The sequence below is a fragment of the Lissotriton helveticus genome, chromosome 1_1 (genome assembly GCF_964261635.1).
Source record: "Lissotriton helveticus chromosome 1_1, aLisHel1.1, whole genome shotgun sequence".
Taxonomy (NCBI): domain Eukaryota; kingdom Metazoa; phylum Chordata; class Amphibia; order Caudata; family Salamandridae; genus Lissotriton; species Lissotriton helveticus.
In genome coordinates this window covers 1,663,379,988-1,663,393,127 of record NC_136057.1, presented here as the reverse complement: position 1 = coordinate 1,663,393,127, position 13,140 = coordinate 1,663,379,988, and the positions used below count along the sequence as shown (strand labels likewise).

The 13,140-nt window shown below is 43.3% G+C and overlaps 1 long non-coding RNA gene across 1 annotated transcript in view; it reads right to left on the bottom strand.

The window, feature by feature from the left end:
* The window catches only part of LOC144830462 (uncharacterized), a 247,148-nt gene that overhangs the window by 81,055 nt on the left and 152,953 nt on the right, over positions 1-13,140 (bottom strand). Inside the window, exon 2 of the long non-coding RNA XR_013610957.1 lies at positions 4,277-4,327. This is a non-coding gene — a long non-coding RNA (uncharacterized LOC144830462). The remainder of the gene's footprint in view (positions 1-4,276; positions 4,328-13,140) is intronic.

Here is a 13,140-nt window from a genome sequence, read left to right as displayed (position 1 = left end):
AAGTCTCTGCCCGATATATAGGGTAGCAGCAGTTTCTTATCACCTCCTGCCCCCCTACCAGAGAGTGCACTATAGGTCAGGCAGAGCGTTTTAAAAATAATCCTCGATTCAATAAGAAGCCAGTGTAAGGCCTTCCTAGCTGCCGTTGCTGACGCTAGTCTGGGGGCGTCCAGAACAAATTTCGCTGCCGAATTTTGGGCAGTCTGCAGACGCTGTATCAAGTTCTTATTCATGCCGGTGTATAGGGCGTTACAGTAATCAAGTCGCGAAGCGACAAGTGCTACCACCACTTGCTTCCGCGCCTGAAGAGACAGGTAATGTTTTATTTTACGGAGTATTTTAATAATACCCCAGCAGGTAGCAACAGTTCTGTTGACCTGCAGCGTCATGGAGAGGGCGGGATCAATCAATACTCCCAGGTTCTGTGCCGACTCCGTAGGAGTAGGACAGTTCCCCAACGAGGGCGGCCACCATTCAGGCGACCAGATGTTATTGTTAGAGCCAAACACCAAGATCTCAGTCTTCTCACCGTTCAACTTTAGTGAATTGTAAATCATCCACTTGGACACTGCTTCCATGCAGTTCCTAAAGTTGAACGGTGAAGAGTTATCCAGGTGTGAGAGAGACACCAAGATCTGTGTGTAGTCAGCATACGAGACTACCTCCTACTATTAGAATAAATTAGTAGTTCCTGAACCTTTCAACAACGGGTGTGTGAAGAAAGCTAAATGGTGGGAAAATTGTTAGCTGGATCCACTAAAACTAGATAGGAAGTGGCCTTAATCACAAAGGTGGTAGACCCTAAGACCGGATTTGTAGTGACAAGTAGGGATGAGATTGCTCAAGCTTTCATGGAGCATTACCAACAGCTTTCTACAACTGAATATGCAGTTGGGCAAGATTCTATACAGAATTATTTTGATGGCGTAAATTTCCCCAGACTGTCTAATTCCCTCGTAGAACAGATACAACTAGATATAACAAGTGTTAATATTCTGGCAGCCCTGAATTCAACTGCTGGAGCGAAAGCCTGTGGAAATGATGGGCTGCCCTTAGAATTTTATAAAGTATTTGCAAAGGAGTTGACCCCGTTCCTGATAAAGCTATTCAACCCTGCACACGTTCAGGAAGGACCTCCAGACCTGGCTCTTCGACTGATCCGGAGCTGCCCCCCCCCCCCCCCCCCCAGGCGCCTTGAGTCTCTCACGGGTGAGTGGTGCGCTTTATAATCCCCTGATTGATTGATTGATTCAACTATATTAAGAATGGTGGTGCTGTTCCATCCGCTTTCAAAGAGGCTATTGTTGTCAGCTTTGTGAAAAAGGGCAAGAACCCCAAGGATGTTAATTCCTATAGACTTATCAGCCTTCTCAATGCTGTTTTACAAAATCTTAATGGAGACTTGGGCGCAGCGCTTTATACCCTTAGCACAGGAAGTAATTCACAGGAACCAGTCTGGATGAATTGCTGGGAGGTCGATGTCCTCAAATACAGAATTTTTAATATAGGCTCTTGATTACTTCTATGTTAACAGCACCCCAGCTTGTATTATGATGGTCGATGCCGAAAAGGTGTTTGACCTGGTAAATTGGAATACCCTTTTCTATGGCCTTGGCAGGTTTGGAATTCCTCCTCAGGTTATTAAAATGCTCTGGAACATCTATCAGGGAGCTCAGGCACAGGTGGTGATATATGCAAACCAAGTAGGTACAATAAACATAAACCAGGGGACAAGACGAGGGTGTCTGCTCTCCCCTCTATTATTCAAGTTTTTTATTGAACCGCTAGCTATCCGAATTCGTGACAATGTAGCAATCAATGCTTCAATTATGGGTATGTCTAAATTAAAGTTATTCGTGGATGACATTATTTTATATCTCAGTCCTGAGAGCCAGAATTTGGAATTGGTCGTAACAGATTTAGCCAATTTGAATTGATTGAGAGCTATAAAATAAACCAAAATAAAACAGAAATTCTAATTTTAAACTCTGACAGGAATTTCCTTCCCGTAAATCTTAAACACCAAGCCGCTAAGTCGGATCCAATACGTTATTTGGGGATTTATGTCTCTGATCAATATCAACAGCTATATAATCTCAACTACGTAGCCATACGGGGTAAAATCAAGAAACTGTTGGACAATTGGTTGTTACTACCTTTAACTTTGATAGGTCCGTGTAGCCGTATCAAAATGTCCATACTCCCTCTACTTGTTTTTCTTTTTATAAATATACCTCTCTATATCAATTATTTTAAGGAGCTGAAAACAATGTTTAGACAGTTTGTCTGGGGTAAGAAGACACCAAGGGTTAAACTCCCGGCGGTACAACTAGTTGTTGATCAGGGTGGGTTAGCATTACCACATGTTCGTACATATTACGAAGCAGCCTTTTTAGATTTAACAGCCCGTTTGTTGGTTTCAAATGGTTTATTAGACAACTTTTTTTGATAAAATGGTGCAGGAAGCCGGCTTGCAGATCCCGATATTTCTAAAAACTTCTAAACTTCTCAAGAGGACTAGATACAAGACACTGAGGGATCATTTCTTTAGATTACAATCCATTTTTAGGCAAGCTGGGTTGTCTGGGTTTTACTATCTAAATCTAGATGAATGTAAACATTTTGGGCCTCCAATTCAATCTAGTCACCTTAGAAATTGGAAGGACTGGGTGCTAGAAGAGCTAGGGCGCTTTTCAATCCAGGACAGAGTAATTACCTGGCAAGAGGTACAGAATAGAAGTAGGGATTGGAGCAAGCCTGTTTTTTTATATTTACAGATTTTACATATTCTAAATAGACATAACTTCTCGTTTAATGGTGCCCCATCTAAGCTGGTAACTGCTCTTTTTTTGGAGCAAAGCTAAGAGGGGTAGGGAACTGGCACCGTCTTTGGAGCACTCAAAGTGAATCTTTATTGGTCGAGACGCACTTAGAAAGGATAACCTGGGAAACTCAATGTACCTTCTCTAGTGAGAAGTGGCAGGTCATATGCCAGTTAGGGAGTAAGGCCTTGAGAGCAGCCAATTTTAAAAGAATGGCCTTTGTGTCCTGGTGGTTGGCATACTTTACACCCAAAGCCCTCAATAAAAAATATCCAGAAGTTGAGAATAGATGTTTCCGCTGCCAGGCGGAAGGGGAAGGGGCCTGGCTACAAATCTTCATAACGTGCCCTAGGTTAGGGCCCTTTTGGGATGAGATTTTCTCAGCCTTAAATCGGGTTATTCAGAAGAGGCTAGATTTAGAGGCTGAGGTTGCCCTTTTCGGAATTAGTAAATTTAGGGCAAATTTGACAAAAGCGGAGGAGACCTTTTTAGCCATTGCCTCCCTCGTTGTGCGCTCCCTAATTCTTCAGAATTGGAGGTCGGTGGAAGCACCTACATATGAGAGGTGGTTAAATAAAATAAAACGAAACAGGATTTTTGAAGAAGTTTATGCAAGGCTGGTGGGTACTACTAAAAAGTTTACTGCAATCTGGAAATATTTAGTTAATTTTGAAACCCAGACAGACTCGTAGTCTTATTTGATAAAATATGCAGGATCATCTACATTTTAAGGCTGGGGGAATTGAGGGAAATGTGCTACAGGGTCTGAGGTTTTCTGGTAGAGTTAGCACCTTAGCACTTTTGCACTTTAGCACTTTAACACTCCTTCACTTTAGTAAGAATTAATTGGTATACTAATGTTACTATTTAAAAATGAATAAATAATGGGTATGCCCTAAAATTACTGATGCAATATGCTTCCTGCACTTATTTTGTGCTTTCATTGTATAGGTTTTTATCCATTTGTGTTAATCTAATGATGTTTCCCTGTTATTTATTATTATTGTCATGATCCTGATGCTCTGCTCAGTAATAAAAAAATAATTCGCTAACACCTGGGGAAGAGAGGGCAGATTCTGCCTGCCGGTCAAATTCCACTCCTAGCCACTTTCCAGGAAGAATGTGGCTCAGTCAGGTGCGTGAGAGGCTCCTAAGTAGAACTTGAAAGCAGAAGGGAAAGCTACAAGAGGGAGGTGGGTGGGAATAGGAGAGATATGGGGGGTGTATTACAAGTCTCTGTGAAAAGAACGGCTGGTACTAAAGACAATACTACCTTGTCTTTAAAAATATTTCCTGAGGTTTTTTTGGGGCTTTTCACTCAACTCTATCACCTGTCCTATCCTATTGAAACACATTCCCGTTTACCTCACTTTCTTTGTAGACAAGGCATATAAAAGGGATCCCTAATCTACCCTTCACAATTAAAGAAAAGAGACACTCTAACAGTGACTTACCTGACGGCTCCTTTCTGTTGAGGGTACCGGTGGACAGCAACTTCCAAGGCCCTGCAGAAGAAAATAAGTCTGTTAATCTCTGACTCCTGTTATATATATATCAATCAAAGGATTCCGTTCGCTTGAATGCAGGGTAACACACTCCAAGAACGGACACGGACCACACTTCAGTGCTTCTTAGTGTTTATTCAGTGCTCGTGGACGCCATGACGCGTTTCGGCCCCTCCCTCGGGCCTTGTTCACATGACACAGTGCAAAGGTATGCATTGGCTTAAATACATTTGGTATGTTCATGACGTTGAGTTTCCAAGCATTACATTCATAGACATAAAAGAGTTTTTTTATGCATTACAGGTTGTTACTTTGTATATAAAAAATAAAAGATCAACGCTCGGAATCTCTGTGCTTAATTGAATAAGACAAAATTAGATACAATTGCTCCATCCTATTTTGTCAAAATTTATAATAAATACAGGCACATAAAATCACTTTAAAAAGCCGTATATTATAAAATGACACAGAATCACGTCCTAAATATAAAAGAGCCAATGTGCAAATATAAAGTGTTTGAGTGCAGAAAAGTGCTATGTGCAAAGTGCAAATAAAAAGTATGTGTATTTCGCAAATTGTTGTGTGCAAATTATTTTTAACTAGCTCACATTAAGCTGGTGTCTCGACATGGGAGTATCATTGCGAATGCGAAAATCAACATATATATTGTTATATCTATATATATGTACAAGTAACCCTCCTTTCTTTTCCATTTATATTATGCGACTCATTAGATATAACTGTATGAATACATTTGAGTCATTGTTGAGGGACATTCAGTTCCTGCATTGTTACTGGAGCCCCAGTAATCTACCTGACTTTCGATGTTGTTAGTCACAAATAAAGTCTATGTGCTAGAACAGAGTTTGTGTGTGGGAATCCAAGATATGGAAGGAAAATATCTGTTTAAATACCCAGGTAACATGTGTCACAGTTTTATGGAGGTTTAGCAGAGTGAGAAAGATGTTTTCTCAGGTTTATATTTCATTTTCTAGACACATGTGTATATATATATAGTTTCATAAAGACAAAAGTGGTTTGTCTTTAGAAGCAATCAATGTACACAAAATATCATACAACCAAATTAGTGCAAATTATAAGCTTAAAAATTACATCTAAAATAGATAAAATTTAGCTTATGTAAAATTGCATAACAACGGTTTGTATAAAATGTACATAGAAATATACAAATTGCTGAATAAATATATACATGTCCAATAAATACAATCTAAAACTTATTCTGCTAAAACCTCATATTTGAAAGACGTCATGAGATGACCTCTACTGGCCCCAGGAACTAGGGCCTTCTCCGATACCAAGTGACAAGGTGAAAAGCCTTGGAATCAAGATCGACAATGAGTTGTCCATGGCCAGTCAGATCTCCTCAGTGGTAGGGATGTGTACTGGCCTGATTCGACAGTTGCGAAAGCTGGCCCCTCTTCTTTCGTGTTCCGCACTCCGTAGGGTAGTTTCTGCCACCATTGTTTCGAGGCTAGATTACGGGAACGCCCTTTATCTAGGCCTACCTAAAACTTTGATCAATAAATTGCAGGTGGTCCTGAATGATGCGGCGCGTCTGATCTTCAAGTTACCCAGAAGATCACATGCTACTGCTCTACTTCTCAAGGTACATTGGCTCTCTATTGAACAGAGGGTAGAGCTTAAGAGCTTGTGTACAGCCCACAAGGCCATCTATGGGCAAGCTCCCGTGTATATCAAAGAACGCCTGGAGTTATATACCCCCAAGCGAGTTCTGCGGTCCGCTGAATCTCAGCTCCTGGTCTGCCCTCGCTATAAGCTAAAGACTAAAGGAGGCAGGTCTTTCTCGGTTCTGGTTCCACAGATCTGGAACAATCTACCAGAATCACTTCGGAAAGAAGCGAATCTCCTGCGTTTTAGGAAGTTATTAAAAACTTTTCTGTTTAGGGAGGCTCTCGACCCAGCTAAATAGATCTTATTACGAGCCCGGTCTATTCCATTCCTCATGAATCGTTGTAGTCGGTTTGTTTCTAAGCGCCTAGAGACCTGTTGGTGAGTTGGCGCTATAAAAGACCAAGTTAACAATAACAAGATGACACGATCAGAAAATTAAAGGCACGTAAACAAATCCTCAGACATATTCAAACCTAGCGGCTGCTTTGTATTTAACTCTAGAATATATCTTGTTTCTAATTGTCGTAATTTGTCCTCTCTGTTACCGCCCCTCCTACTTGCTGGAACAGAGTCAATTACAAAAAATCTCAAGTCACGACTATTGGATTTGTGTTTAGTTTTAAAGTGCCTTGCTACTGGGTAGGTATTATCCTGGTTGTTTATTGCCCTTATATGTTGTAAAATTATTTTATGTACTTCGAGTTTTGTACTCCCACGTACAATAAATTACAGGGACAGGATAAAACATAAACAGCAAATTCTGTTTTACAGGTCAGTAGCTTGTTGATTTTGTGTTCTTTCTGATCAAAGGGTGAGATATATGATGTTTTATTTGTACCTTGTTGACATGCCTTACAGACTTTACAATTGTAGAATCCAGTATGTGTTTGCAGCCCATTGGCTGATTCGATGACTTCTGGACTTGTCTTTATAAGTTCATCTCGCATAGAGCGACCTCTACTATAGGTAATCGATGGTTTTTTGGGGAGCTTAGGACCAATTATAGGGTCACTAAGCACTAGCGGCCAGTTTTTCTTAATTATGGATTCTACTTTTCTGTGTTGCTGGCTATATTGGACCACAATCCTGAATGTTTTGTCTTTGTCTTTTTCTGCCTTGTTTTCTGTCTCTCTCTCAGTGGTACATTCTTCTCCATTGCCCTTTTTGTTTGTACCTGTTATTAGCAAATATAATCTCTTTATTTTCATTGACTTGTCAATAGCAGTATCAATTATCTTTTCATTGTAGCCTCGCTCTAAGAATCTTGATTTACTGTCCTGTTGGACCTTTAGTAAGTCACTTTCTTTACTATGAATTCGTCTCAACCTCAGCATTTCCCCATAGGGGATGCTGGTGATCATATGTTTAACATGTGAGCTTTTGGCATGGAGTGTAGAGTTCCCCGCTGTGGCTTTCCGGTGGAGTTTGGTTTCTATTCTGTCGTTCTCTACGGATACTTCAGTATCAAGGAAGCTTACTGATGTGGTGATTATATTTGCAGTGAAGTGTAGGTTTAATGTGTTATTATTAATGGCCTTCACAAATTCATTAGCAGTATCCATGTCACCATCCCATATGACAAATAAATCGTCAATTAACCTAAGCCATTTTTCACTTGGGTAGTCATAGCTCCCTGATGTTGCACCATGAGGACCAGCTCCTCCCACCAGCCTATGTGCAGACAGGCATAGCTAGGGGAGAGGCTGGCCCCCATGGCAACACCTCATTTGTTTGTAGAGAAGATTGTTAAACATAAAGATATTATTATTTAGACAGAATTCGACCATCTCTAGTAACATTGTCTTATGTTTTCTCATATTACCCAAAGATTTTTCCAAAAAATACTCCAAAGCTCTTAGGCCATCAGTGTGATTGATGCTCGTATACAGAGAGCTGATGTCAAGTGCCATCAGTAGCAACCCAGATTCCCACTTCAGGTCCTTAATTATACGTAAAAAGTCACTGGTGTCACTTACATATGATGGTAGGGTCTTGACGTGATTTTGTAGGAAAAAATTCACGTACTGGGATGTATGTTCCAAGCATCCTTTTCTTGCCGAAGTAATCGGCCTTCCAGGTGGATTATTTGGGTCCTTGTGTAGTTTGGGTAGAAAATAGATGGTCGGTACCACTGGAAAATTGTTCTTTCAAAATTTGAATTCTTGACCGGTTATTAGACCCTCAGATTTCCAACTTGAACGTTTTTTGTTAAACAAGGTATACATTTGTTTTAGATCACTGCCATTGCATCTCATATAGCAATCTCTATCATTAAGTTGATTGTACGCCTCTTTTGTGTACATTTCCTTGGTCATCAATACAATATTGCCTCCTTTGTCCGAGGGTCTGATAATAACTTTATTGTTCTTTTTAAGTTTGGACATGATGGCAAAGTATTCTGTTTTTTCTTTGTTGTATCTTTTTTTGCCTCTGTAGGTTTTGATGTTCAAGTCCTTTAACTGAGCAGTTACTTGGTCATGAAATAGATCGATAGAGTCCTTTAGCATTATGGGGTTAAAGGTTGACTTAGGTCTAAATTTAGTTAGAGGATGAGCCGTTTTAGTGGGCCCTAAGTTGGAGACATCTGGCAATGTATTAATTCGGGGTTCTTGTGTGTTAGAATCTGCCTCCGCTGATTGTTCGTCCCATAGTTCTTGCATTTCTTGTTGGAACATTTCTTCCATTTGGGTATTGCCTTGGACGTTTTCAACATTACCTACTATATGTTGTGAGTCGTTTGTATTATTGTTTCTGTTCAGAAGATGGTATTTTTGTAATTTCAGTTTTCTTGTTCCTTTGAATAAATCTAGTCTTGTTTTTACATAGTTGAAGTCTTTGGCAGGACAGTAAGTTAGGCCCAGGTTAAGTATCGCATTTTCCTTTTCATTTAATTGTACCTCTGATAGATTTACAATTGCCTTTTTCTCATTGGAAGAGGCAGTCATATATTCACTTTCCCTTCCTCCAGCCTCCTCTTTTCTTGTAACTTGTGCCTGTTTATTTTGGCCTTGCGTCGTTGTTTGCGCTTCCAGTTTTAGATGGATTGTAATTTGTGCGCTGTGTGCGGGGCCGGAGTGTTTGTCTCCGGTCCTCGCATAAAAAAGCAAGTTCTTCGTCTAGCTTAGATCTGTTTGAGAAGTGCTCGATGATCCTGCATCCATTCTTCCGGGTATTGTATTTATCCGATTGATGTTTTGATTGTCTTTTTTGCTTCTTAGTGCCTCATATTTCTTGGAGAAGGCAAATAATTGGCCCATCTCATAGTCTGTTTTATCCCTGAAGAACTTAAAAGTCTTGCGCTCTTTTATTTTATCTTCTTCTTTTTTGAGCCTTACGATCATATCCTGTCTCATTTTTAGGTCGAGGACCGAAGGCTGGCTTGCCAGACGGAAGTCGGAGATTTAATGTCTTTCAGTAGGGTACTTAAACCCGCCTCTCTCCTCGTCTCTCCTCCATTGGCTGGCTTCCTAAATGGAGGCCAGCCATTGGAGGAGAGAGGCGTCCCTCGAAAGAACCTCCGTCTCTTTCGGATTCGGGGGCGTACATTTAGCTGTTCTTTCGCCAGTGACGTCATCCGTCACTCAAAACAACAAATACACGCCCCCGAATCTGAAAATCTTCGGCGCTTTGCGGCCGCCATTTTTTTGGGGGGGAGGTCCATGTTCACTTTTCTTTAGTGCTTGTGCGTGTCTTCTGCCGTCTGCCCTCACAGCAAGACTGAGTCCAAAGCTGCCAAAAAGTCCCAGGAGGAAGAGAAGGAAAGGTAACCGCAGATTTATTTAATCTCATCCCCTCTTTTGACCAGTGCCGTTGCTATCGGAAAGTAGAGCCTGCAGTGAATCCCCTATGCCACGAGGAAGCTCCAGTTACATGTCCTGCGTATTTAAGACACGTTAAGCCTGCACCCACGGGGATCGTCGGGCTCAGCCTTTAAACAGCATGCTTCCTTTGCTGCTAGGAGCAGCTTTATGCCTTCTGGCACAAAGCTCCGTTAAACACACCTTGTTTGTCACTCGAAGGATCACACGCTGTGCTGCTCAAATACTCCGGTTTGTGTTTTCAAAACATTTGCAACCTTTTTATTATTCTCTCTTCTGCTGGATCAAGGTCTGTTTGTTTCGCATTCCCAGTTTTTGGGCTCTGAGTATCGGCTTTTGTTTTTCGTTGGAGACAGCCTCGCGTCTTTGGGATATTAATTTTGTTTTTGTTGTGAAAGCCGCCCATATATTGTGACTGCAGCCTCTGGATCCTGGGAGGGAGTGAAGTACTTGTGCCTAGTTACATCCCTGTTTCAGCGTCCGCGTCTCTGTTCCTCTGTCTCTACCTCCCTGCGCCTCTCCTTCCACCGTCTCCTCCCTCTTCTCCCTCCCGTCTCTCCTCCCCCTGTTGTTTCGCCAGCCGCCTGCAGCCCACCTTCCGTCCCCTGCTCGCCTCATCACTCCGGACGGGCTGCGTGGATCGCACCGGACTCGATAGTGCATGAGATAAGGGATCGGAGTGGGGTCAGTGAAAGTAAACCATACAGGGAGGAGCAAGGCCTTCAGTGTAGGAAGTATCCACAGTAACACATTCATTCAGGAAAAAGTCTCATATTATTTTCTCTACCACGCTAGCCATATATTTGTGTACCTATACATAGCATTGTTGATGTCTGCTGTCTCAGGTGTCAGTACCTCGTCCACCTCCATTGAATTCTGGAACTTGTAGTCCTAAACTGTAAGCCACTTGCAAACAAAATCCTATAATGGAGTGAAGTGCTTGTGCCTAGTTATAAGGTAATTACAATACATAGCACATTATATAAACCGAATTGTATGTAGGCACTTGGTTAAGATGGCTGTATTGGACATAGTCATTTAATCGACCTTTTATGCATGAAAGTCTGCGTGGCCCCACCAGAATTCGAAAACCTGACATTAAGGTTACAGACAGCTATCCGCTGTACATGCATTATCCCACTGAGCCATCTTACCAGTCGCCTTCCAGGTGGCCTGTCTTCCTGGTTAGGGGGCTTGAGGTCACATTGTAATGGATCCTGTGCCTTGAGAGAATAGATCGAGGTGTCAAGTATCCCTGTTGAGTTTATACGAACTTTAACTGCCAACTTGTAGTAAAAGTAGATGTTTCATGAAAGCCTGCACGTTGTACCCTGGCCCTCACATGGGCTGGATCGGGCCCGGGGTGAGACTTCAACTAGTGCGTGTCACTCCATTGAAAAAGAGAGTCCCCGACATTCCAGCCTCTGAAAACCACTTCTAGCTTTTTGCAGTTTTAAAGAAGGCTGAAGTGAGGCTGCTTTCCAGTGGGCAAGACGCTGACAAAACCTTAAGTCATGTTGAATCCGTATGGCTGACGCTTTCTTTCTTTTTCTGTCTGTCTCTCTCGCTCTTTCTCCCTCCTCGGTCTTTCCACTCTTTCCTGGCCTTCCCTCTTTTCTCTTCAATCTCCTTTCCCTTCTCTCTCCCGCGCACCCTCCCCTCTTCATGTCTCACTCTGACGCCTCCTCATGGTCTCCCACCCCCTCAGTATGCCGGGGAGCCCTGTCGCATCTACCTTATCTCACTCGCTCCCACATCTGTCCCACAGCTCATCTCTTTCTCTCTTTCTTAAACAGTACAGGACCCCATGCACCAGTCTGTTCCCCCTCACCAGCGTTTGTTGCTTAGTGTCCACCCCTCCCCCAATATCTGTCCCTCATACCAGTGTCTATCCCTATGCATGTTCCTCCCCGGACATCTGTTGCCACCTACACTCATTTCTGTCTCCCGCCACCAGTGTCCACCCTCACCGCTGATGTCTGCCCCAACACCAGTGTCTGTCCTCACACAGGTGTCTGCCTGTTCCCATACACTAGTACCAGTCCCTCAGCAGCACTGACTGTTCCCCTTCACCAGCGTCTGTTCCCCTTCACCAGCGTCTGTTCCCCTTCACCAGCGTCTGTTCCCCTTCACCAGCGTCTGTTCCCCTTCACCAGCGTCTGTTCCCCTTCACCAGCGTCTGTTCCCCTTCACCAGCGTCTGTTCCCCTTCACCAGCGTCTGTTCCCTTTAACCACTGTCTGCTCCCTTTAACCACTGTCTGCTCCCTTTAACCACTGTCTGCTCCCTTTAACCACTGTCTGCTCCCTTTAACCACTGTCTTTTCCCATTAACCACTGTCTTTTCCCATTAACCACTGTCTTTTCCCATTAACCACTGTCTTTTCCCATTAACCACTGTCTTTTCCCATTTACCACTGTCTGCTCCCTTTAACCACTGTCTGCTCCCTTTAACCACTGTCTGCTCCCTTTAACCATTGTCTGCTCCCTTTAACCACTGTCTGCTCCCTTTCACCACTGTCAGTTCCCTTTCACCGGTGTCAGTTCCCCTTCACCGGTGTCAGTTCCCCTTCACCGGTGTCAGTTCCCCTTCACCAGTGTCTGTTCCCCTTCACCAGTGTCTGTTCCCCTTCACCAGTGTCTGTTCCCCTTCACCAGTGTCTGTTCCCCTTCACCAGTGTCTTTTCCCCTTCACCAGTGTCTGTTCCCCTTCACCAGTGTCTGTTCCCCTTCACCAGTGTCAGTTCCCCTTCACCAGTGTCTGTTCCCCTTCACCAGTGTCTATTCCCCTTCACCAGTGTCTGTTCCCCTTCACCAGTGTCTATTCCCCTTCACCAGTGTCTGTCGCTTAGTGTCCACCCCTCCCCAATATCTGCCCTAACACCAGTTCTCTTTCCCTCATACCAGTCTCTATCCCCATACATATCCCTCCCTGTATATCTGTCGTCACCTACACAAGTGTCTGTGTCTGTTCCCCTTCACCAGTGTCTGCTGCTTAGTGTCTACCGCTCCCCCAATATCTGCCCTAACACCAGTATCTGTCCCTCATACCAGTACTATCCCCATACATGTCCCTCCCCATACATCCGTCGCCACCTACACTTGTGTCTGGCTCCTGTCGCCAGTGTCTATTCCACTTCACCAGTGTCTGTCGCTTAGTGTCCACCCCTCCCCCAGTATCGGTCCCTCATACCAGTGCCTATCCCCATACATGTCCCTCCCATATATCCGTCGCCACCTGCACTTGTGTATGCCTCGCAGCACCAGTGCCCATCCTCACCACTGAGGTCTGCCCCAACACCATGTCCGTCCTTACAACAGTAAGAGTCTGCCTGTCTCCCTGC